Raw genomic sequence first — 10,415 nt, 5'->3', positions numbered from 1 at the left:
CCCTGTGGTCACAGTTGTAGTCAGTGTTGGTATGACATGTTTGAAAGCTTCAGCACCACAGACAGCTGCAGGCAGCTCCACCCTCTCTGTACCATGTCTGCAACCTGTAACTTCAGTGTGTTCATTTAAACATTGAAATAAACTCTGGCTGCACATCGTTCTGCTTTTCTTTAAAAACAAAAACGGTTAAATAGTGTAAAATATGTAAATGTACAAAAGTTAGTGGTCCCAGAATAACTACAACTTTAAATAATTATAATCATAGCAAACTCTGTCTATTACTAAACTCTGTCTATTACTCTGTAGTTCCAGCAAATTGTTCTAATAAAAGTCAAAGTGCAGCTTGTCTTTACTTTGCTTTACTTGGTTTATTCATCAGCCTGTTGGTCCTAAAACTTCAGTAAATGTCTTCTTCAGTTTCTCTCAAACAGCTGAAAGTTGCTGCTTCTTACTTTTAGCTACAAATCAGGAATCAAGAGACTGAAACCAGCACAAATTCAGTTTGTCAAACTTACAACGTGTGAATAAGTGAAGATGAATCCGTTTAAAACAACTTTCCTTCTTCTTCTTCACTTACATCAAAACACAACTTTACCTTCCTGCTTAGTTTGCAGCGAGCTGCCTGCACAGCGTTAACACACTGAAGGTCAAAGTTCATTTCAGCATGGCAGAAAGGAAAAGTCCAGAAACAACAACCCTCACAGTGGACACGGTTAAAGTCTGTTGATGACTCTGAACATGACTCGGGTCTTTTTGTAATGTGGGCCTTAGTCGTCTTCATGAATCAGACAGTTTCAGAGCCAGTTTCCATGTGACACACTTCCTGCTTTGGACCCTTTACCTGCAGCCTGTATGTGTCCACATGTGATTGGTGCAAAGCTTTTAACTAATGACCACAGACCCTGGTTGTGTTTCGCTTCAGATGATTTTCAGCATTTCATTGAATTCTAACTGCACCAAAGACATTTCAGCGTTTCAATTCATCAAACTGACTTCAGATCTTGTTGCATGCTGTGAGTTTCTCTGCTGGTAAACTCGAAATAACTGAAGTTCACACTGACGCCATATTTCCTGCATCAGAAACATTCGCTCATTACTAACATTATATATTGTGTGATGACAGCAGCTTCTGAGAAAGCTATTTTTATGTTGCTGCTGCTAAGTTCAAGCTCAGTGTCTGTGCATTATGACAAACATTTCAAATACATTTGTGTCTTTGCTTGTATTGGTGTACAAGTATCTATGTATTAATGCATGTAATGGAAAAGTTTTCCAAATAAATGGAGAAAAGTATTTAAGCTGTCTGTGTTTGTGCTTTATTCTGCTGTTCGTTTCTGACTCGTTCACATTTGTAATTAATCACAACGGCATCAATGAAATCTCAGTAATTAAACTGATAAATCTGAACTTCAGGTCTTGTTGAATTCTGTTTGTTTGTCTGTTTCCAACTGGAGACGGTGACAGTGACAGAGCGAACCTCTGCAACGCCGTGACGCCCCGTTAGCTTAGTTCACACTGACGTCATATTTCCTGTGTCACAAACTCTTCTTCTCTCTTCTCATTCTGTGGACTTACAACATGTAGAAACTCATGAAAGCAGCATCTAACAAAGGCATTGATGTGCATGTTGCTGCTGCTGAGTTCATCCTCAGTGTCTCTGAGATATTCAGACAGGAGATGTTCAGAATGTTCTGGAGGTGTTTTAATGACTTTTTGAAGTCTTTGTTGTGTTCGTGGTTTGTTCTGCTGTTTCTGACTCGTTCACATTTGTCATCAATTAAAACTGCATCAGTCAAAGTTTTGCATTTGAAGTGAACTGAACTTCAGATCTTGTTGGATGCTGTTAGTGCTCATAAATAACTCAGCGTTTCACACATCATGACGTGACAGGAAAACTGTGGCTCTCTTCTGGTTTGACTTCCTGGATATTTTCAGTTCAAAGCTGCCTGACTCAAAGAAACAGGCAGACAGTGACGGACGGTCAAATATCTTCTTAGCTTAAGATGTCGACACAAACTCAAGGTGTCCATGACTCCAGGGTGAAATACAGCAGAGGGACCCATGAGGATGGAGGAGGAAGAGAGCAAATCGAGGTGGAGATGTTAGACGATGGAGAGCAGAACCCTGCTGGTGGATTACAAGAAGCTGGTAAGTAGGAACGAACTAAAAATACAAACTACAGATAATAAAAGGGAGGAAGAAGAAGGAGCTCCAGAGCCCCTCATTAGTGCTCCATGAATGGACTCTTTGTGTATTTTCTCTGTAGATGAACACACCCAGAGAAAGCTTCCAGCTGTGGACAGCAGCTGTTTCAGAGCGTTTGAAGTGACCCTGGGAGTGCTGTATCTGCTGATTCTGGCTGGAATCTTAACACGCTGTGAGCAACTTTATTTATCATGTTAGATTTGTGATTTTTTAACATTTTAAGGGAAATTATTTGATGTTGTTGACCTGATTCTGTTCACTTCCTGTTCTCTCTTCATGTTACAGTTAGAAACAGTCACTCTGCAGAGTTTTCTTATATATGTTACACTACTGCTGAAATATGTTCACCTCCTACAGACTGGTTACAAATGTGCTGGGGCCCAGCTAACTGATGAGATCTACACTAAAGTAAATTAACTTAATACAAGGCTATCGAGGCTATCGTGGCTCAAGAGTTGGGAGTTTGCCTTGTAATCGGAAGGTTGCCAGTTCGAGCCCTGGCTTGGACAGTCTTGGTTGTTGTGTCCTTGGGCATGACACTTCCCTCTGGTGGTCAGAGGGCCCGGTGGCGCCAGTGTCCGGCAGCCTCACCTCTGTCAGTGCGCCCCAGGGTGGCTGTGGCTTCAATGTAGCTGCTGTCACTAGTGTGTGAATGGGTGGATGACTGGATGTGTGAAGTGCTTTGGGGTCCTTAGGGACTAGAAAAGCACTATACAAAAACAGGCCATTTACCATAAGCCTTTAATGTTAGTAGGGATGGGAATTGTTTAGGCTTTATCCAATACCAGTACCAAACCGGTGCTTAAAGAATGGAGAACACACACTTTGTCCAAAAACCTCTCATGTTCAGCTGTTTTTTGTATAAAGATAACAATGTTAGCCTTTTCTGCAGCTATGGGGCATATATGGTATCACTCTTGGCTGGAAGCAGTGCTTAAACAATGGAAAAAACACAAACTTTTTCCAAAAACCTCTCATGTTTAACTGTTTTCCACTTTTTCTTTGGTCATTTTAGCCTTTTTGGCCAGGGTGAAGGGAGCATCTGGAGGAGGGAAGCTGCAGAGAGGCGTGTAAGACTGCAACTCTGCTTCCTGGTCCCAAATCTGGATAGCCATGGTCTGGGGCATTTACTAAATTTGTCTATATTTTTAGAAATGAGAGCTGCTCCATCCAAAGTGGAGGAGTGGGAACAAGACCAGGTTTCCTTCAGAAGGTTTGCCAATTATCTATGAAGCCCACATTGTTTTTTGGACACCACTCAGACAGCCAGCAATTTAAGGAGAACATGCGGCTAAACATGTCACTCCTGGTCTGATTGGGGAGGGGACCAGAGAAAACTACAGAGTCCCACATTGTTTTGGCAAAGTTGCACACCGATTCAATATTGATTTTAGTGACCTCCGATTGGCGTAACCGGGTGTCATTACTGCCGACGTGAATTACAATTTTACTGAATTCATGTTTACCCTTCCCCAGCAGTTTTACATTTCCTCAATGTCGACCTCTGCAAAGACTTTTGCAGCTGATCAAACACACACATCCACACATGTGCAATAAGACTAAGTGCAATACTCTTCTCTGACAAAGTTGTATTTTTACTCAGTTGTATAAAGCATTTGCATTATATTTTTATCCTATTGTATATTTTATTCTATTTTACTCTATTCTTTACAGTTGGGTACAGTACATTATTCGTATTATATTCTAAGTTTTGCTATATAACTTTTGCACTGTCCGCTTCCTGCTGTGAGAAAACAAAAAAAAAGGTTATCTTATCTTATCTTATATAAACAAAGCAGACAGGCAGCAGCATCTGCTGCAGACTGATACAGGTGCAGTCACACTACGTTAGACAGTGGCCTGGTCTGTCATTATGTCAACTAGTTAGTTCACTTGGTGTATTAAACAGCTAGCTAACAAGTTCATGTTAGTTCCATTCATCTAAAGTGAGAATAAAAAAGTCCATCTGGGAAAGTGCAATGATTTGAAATTAATTTCCTGTTTTGTTGCATTTCTAACCAGATATTTTAGTGAGTTTGGAAAAAGAGCAGCTGCAGAAAGAAGTGAAGCTGAAGGACAAGATGGGAGGTAAGAAACTATTAAGAAGTATTAAAGTTGGAGATGACTGTATTAGAGAGTGGGTTAATTTTATGTTTTAAATCAGATTCTTGTGTAAAGATAATCTGATAAAAAGAAACAAAACAAGTTACAGCTGCTGACCTCCCAAACTAACATAATCAGGAGAAAACTGTTCAAAGTCAAAGGCAGCTCAGCCCTACAAACTATCAGGTTATGTTGTCCACGGTGTCGTGGAAGCTTCAGGACCCAAATGCAGAACATGGTGGACAAATGTTAAACATAAAGTGTGTTTATTCCAGGAAAGTACAGATGGTCCGGAAAAGAGAAACAAAAATCCATGAGGTACAAGAAAAACAGACAAAAAGAGTAGGAACAGCACAGCTAGTGAGACGACTGGACAAAGGGCGAGGGAAACAATGGGAATGAATACTAGTGATAGGAATTCTGTCTCTTTTTAGAGAACTGGCTCTTTCGGCTCCCAACCCTCTCTTTAGGTTGTTTTGTTGGTTTAATTAATTAATTATTAACAACAATGTAAAATTATGCACAAAATGAATTACTAATATAAAAAATATGTTTTATTTATGTATGTTTATTATAGGCAGCTCAGTCTATAATTATAAAATACAAAAACCAACTATTTACAATTCCAGTTTTATTAACGATTTAAGTTTTCAGCTTTTACCTTTTAAACTAATTGAAAGTGAAACGACAACAAAAACCCCACAACACAACAAAATATAAATTAACATGCAAAACAAAAAGAAGATGCACGTTCTCTGTCATATAGGCCCGGGATGATTTTTTGGGAGAGTGTTTTCCTGCTTGGAATTGCATACATAGGATTCAGTGCATGAGTAAACTTTCTGAAAGTGCAATCATTTTTGCCAGCTCTTTATCAATTGAGTTCTGTCTTGCTGGGGTCACAGACTTCTGCAAAAACTGTTTAACAGAGCTCTGCGTTGGTTTAGGCGGTGGACAGTTCTCAGGTGCCTGTGCAGGTTGTTTGTGGAGCCGGCTCTATATGATATCCTTTTCTTGCAGACTCTACACTCTGCCTTTTGTTGCGAAATCAGTTTCACCCGGTTCTTTTTATTCCTCGGGCATCCAGAGACGGCACCAGAACTCAGTAGTCATTTCACAAAACCTTTATTCATCTTTATTCATCTTCATTTAAGCATGCATCTTCTAGAAGGGAAGACGTGCAAGGCCGGTGTCCCTCTGCAGATCTTCACTCCTTTGTCTGTTACAGCCAGCTTTATAGAAGTGACCCCATCATAAAACCCCCACGGTGTGCTGCAAACTCTGTGTCTGTGTGTATGCACGAGCACGTGAGTGCCTGTGTGTGCGCATACCCGTGTGTACATGAGTGAGTGTGCATGTAGGTGTGGGTGTGTCGTAACAGTCAAAGCACTTTGTGTCTGTGTGTCTGTATACGTGACGTCCTGGGGGTCATAAAAGTAATCTCACCCAAGCTACACCAAATTCCTCTACACAACATAGAAAACACAGTTAACATATTACAAACACTGAGACTCCCACTCTGCATCCACTGGGCCAGTGGCCTCTTGTTGTCTTACATTGACAGATAAGGTGGAGAGTCTCCTGCAAACCTACTTCTAAGTTTAGAACAATTATGAGTTTTATTAAAGGTACAAACATCAGCATCAGCAACCCCCAACTGTAGCTTCCTGACTCCTTCTATGGCAGGCAGACCCCAGTGTCCATAAATTCCTTTCCTTCTAAACAATTACACTCTCAGCCTACAGCTAAGCCAAACTGAAACACAGACCAATCCTTCCTTATTCCTCTGATCTAAACAAATTTAACACATCATATTATAATAATTATTTTCTTGCACTCACACTTTGTACTGTCAATGAAATATAAATGGTTCCAGATTGTGCTTCTTTTCTTGATGTCACTCATTTTCATTACTACACCTTTCTATTGTGGTGATGTTGTCTATTGTTGTTGTCCCTGGCTCTCTCTCTCTCTCTCTCTCCCTCCTGCTCTGTTCCTGTGCTGCTGCGAGTGTAACTACCGCCCCTCCCTCCTCTGCTCAGCGCAAACACAACGCTCGCGTGTGGAGTGAAGCAAAAAAGAGATGAAACAGGAGGGGAACACAGCTGAACCTAATCACAGAAAAACAGACAAAGAAAGTAAACTAAATACCAAACACAGCAGACACAGGTTAAACAAAGGTTAAACAGGAAGTAATCAAACAAAGGAAACATCACTGACTGTAGGGCCAAACATCGCTAATCGAAGATCAAGAAGATGAGTGACAGGTGCTCTGACCTGTGCAAAGTGTCCATTAATCTTTTGCTTGAAATTAAAAATTTAACCTTTATTGTTCTAATTTCAACAACATCGATCCAACATTTGCCTCAAGCTCAAGTTTCCATATTCCAATTTCTGAAGATGACACCAAAAGGATCTCACACGACCTGATTCACACTGATACACGGTCGAAACACTGTTTGCCTCTGTCCCATCTCATCACACCTGAGCACCACTGAACCTGGATTAAAAGGTTATGGTGACAGTGGCAAGTAGGGTTACTACTCCCTCTTGTGCTGAGAAATTGCAATAGCACCAAAAACATAAAATGGCTCCAACACTGACAGAAACTTTACACAAAAGGGCAGAACACTGAAAATATAACATGCAAAACTAGCATATGAATATAAAGCCAAAGAGTTAAAGTTACATAAAAATAATAGAAAGGCCAAAAAAAAATCTAAATCACATATAACAGACCCAGGACCATAACACAACCTGCTTCAAACTCATCAGGAAACACAGAGTGAGAGCTGCACAGGTGTGGCAGGTTGGAACAAGGAAAAGCTGAATGAGTCGTCTGCAGACGGCGGCCATCTTGGCTCTTTATGTAATCATAAAGCAGCATGTTGGTGCACCAATCACAGCAGAGTACCTGCACATGCCCGTTATCATCCTCTCATTCAGTCACAGCTGAGGCGCAGCATGCAGAGCTTTGCATGAAGGACAGAAAAACACAGTAGTTACACAAAATGACACAAATATGATGACAGTCATAACAACAGGTCAAAGTTCAGTCTGTTACTGTATCATAGACACTGATGCTGTGTGTGCTATATGAGATGCTGCAGGCAGTCAGTGTGAGTCTTCAGCAGTCTGAGCTACAAAGATGGGATCTTGGCTGCAAATGAATGTATGACTGATACTGAATCCCAGCAGCCAACAAACATGCAGCTTCACAACCAGAACGTGTCCTTCTGCCACAGCAAATACAGGAAGTACCTGATCACATGGAAACACCTTTGATATGAGGAAGTGTTGAAGCCTCAGAGCAGCTTTGACTGAATGTAAAAAGACATATTTTCAGTGAGAACAGGCACATGTCACATGAGTCCGAATCTATTCTTTCAAAGCATATAGATAACATCTCTGACTACAGGTGTAGAAATGCTGTTTGACTCTTCACCTTCTTCCTCCACACTGAAGCACAATTATTCTGAATCTTGTCAGTGGTTTTTGTTCACAGTTGATACGTATTTAGCTCATCAGATTTCCTGTAGTTCTAACACCTCCACCCACAGGACATGTTAAAGAGCAATGGCTGCAAGTTTCTGACTCTTATTGATATTTGACAAAGCAGAGGAAGAAGATTATTTCTGTTCAACGTTTCACTCATTTTATTTTATTTTATTTTATTTTGATTTCACTGAAATATTTCAGATGCTTTGAACAAGAGTGAATTCAACAAACTTCACTTCAAACACAATAAACTTAACCACAGTTACAACGAGCTACAGACTGAACATCAAGGTAAGAAAGTATTTAAAATTAACAAGAAAATACTAATGTCAGATAAAATTTATATTTACATTTTTTAACATGTTTTTTTCTACAGAAACAAAACGACTCAACAGTCAGTTACAGGAAGAAGTGAAGAAGCTGAAGGAGAAGATAGAAGGTAATAAAGTTTGAATAACTGATAGAAAACATCAGTGTTACACAGTGATAACCTGATTGTGTCTTTGTTTTGAATCCTAAATGTTTGATGCTGTGTAACAGTTTCTCTGTATAAATGTAAGTTTCAGTTCATTATGAATAAGAGAGAAAACCTGAGTTTAAATGAAGCATTTACAGGGAAAATGACAGGAACCAAAGATTAATGTGATACAACAGGACACAAAGTCTGACTTTAAAACATGTGTTTGACTTTAAGAGAAGTGTCCAGAAGGATGGAGGAGATTTGGAAGCAGCTGTTACTTTAAATCCACTGAGAAGAAAACTTGGCCTGAGAGTCAAAACCACTGTAAGACCAAAGGAGCTGATCTGGTGATGATAAACAGCAAAGAGGAACAGGTGGGTGTGTTTGTTCATGTCTGTGTGATCTTTGATGGAGCTGACAGTCATCTGTTACTTGTGTCTTTGACCTGCTGTCAGTCTGTGACCTGCTTCCTGTCTCCACTCTGATGGATTTCTTGGATTCTCCTTTTTTGTTGCAGACACATTCAAACGTAAAGTTTTTACACATTTGACAAACATTTAATTTACACAGAAATGTTATAAAATGAGAGAAATCCTCATAATCCAGATTATTTTTCTGATTCAATCCAACTGAATCAAATGATTTGTTAACACTGATTCCACTGCAACACTGACTGAGCTACAGGAGGAGCTGATATTCATTGATTCTTTGGCTCTTTCTGATTTCTGCACAATGGAAGAAAAGTTTCATCACAGTTATTCTTCCTTCAGACATGTTCACAAGATGATGTCACTACAACAGAAGTGCTGAATTATGACTGGAGACAATATTTGTGTCTCTTCTCAAACAGGAATTTGTCAGTAAATTTGCAGGATACTCTTGGATTGGTCTGGAAGCCAACCAGACATCAGGAGGATATGAATGGGAATGGGTGGACGGATCAGCGCTGACAGAAAGGTGAGACATTAGTTTGTTTCTATTCCAGAGTTATTATTTAGAAGTGAAACACTGATGTTTTGGAAGATAGATCAGCAATACATGAGCTGAGCTATTTTCCAACAGCCCCACAAACTGAATGTAAAGAAAAGCAGAAATCCTCCTTTGAATGAACAGCTGTGCTTGAACTCTCTTCATCTGCAGTCTGTGATGACGTTCAGTTACAACAAGTCAGTTTGAAGGAATCAGGATTGAAACATGTTCAAAGCAGCGACCGACACATTTCACTTTGTTCAATTTGTCTTCATGTTTTTGTGCTGTAATCAGAATCAGAATCAGAATCAGAATCAGAATGGGTTTATTGCCAGATGTTGAGGTTTACAACATTAGGAATTTGCTGCGGTGCTTCAATGCAAACAATAAGAATTAAAGTGCTATGTAGAAAGAAAGATATGTGCATGAGATATACATGAGATATATACATGAGAATAAGAATTAAGAGTGCTACGTAGAAGGATATATACATGAGTGCAGGTGGTGATCAGTGCCAGACATGAAATGATGCAGTGACAGTGTTCATGTGTCCAACAGCAGAGGGGAAGAAACTGTTCTTATGGCGAGAGGTTCTGGTGCGAATGGACCGGAGCCTCCTGCCTGAGGGGAGCAGGTCAAACAGACTGTGTCCAGGGTGAGAAGGGTCAGCTGAGATCCGAGCTGCACGCCGCAGTGTCCTGGAGGTGTACAGGTCCTGCAGAGATGGGAGTCTGCAGCCAATCACCTTCTCAGCAGAGCGCACAACACGCTGCAGTCTCTGTTTGTCCCTGATAGTGGCTCCAGCGTACCACACGGTGATGGAGGAGGTGAGGATGGACTCGATGATTGCAGTGTAGAACTGCATCATCGTCCGTGTTGGCAGGTTGAATTTCTTCAGCTGCCTCAGGAAGTACATCCTCTGCTGGGCTTTCTTGATGACGGAGGTGATGGTGGGCTCCCACTTCAGGTCCTGGGTGATGGTGGTACCCAGGAAGCGGAATGAGTCCACAGAGGTGATGGGGGTGTCAGTCAGGATGATGGGGGGGAGTGGGGCTGTGTGCTTCCTGAAGTCCACAATAATCTCCACTGTCTTCTGGGCATTCAGCACCAGGTTGTTGTGGCTGCACCAGGACACCAGACGTTCAACCTCCCTCCTGTAGGCAGACTCGTCCCCGTCCGA

The sequence above is a fragment of the Aulonocara stuartgranti genome (assembly GCF_965226115.1).
Source record: "Aulonocara stuartgranti genome assembly, chromosome: 22".
Taxonomy (NCBI): domain Eukaryota; kingdom Metazoa; phylum Chordata; class Actinopteri; order Cichliformes; family Cichlidae; genus Aulonocara; species Aulonocara stuartgranti.
The sequence above is the reverse complement of the archived record's forward strand: the minus strand, read 5'-3'. Positions refer to the sequence as shown.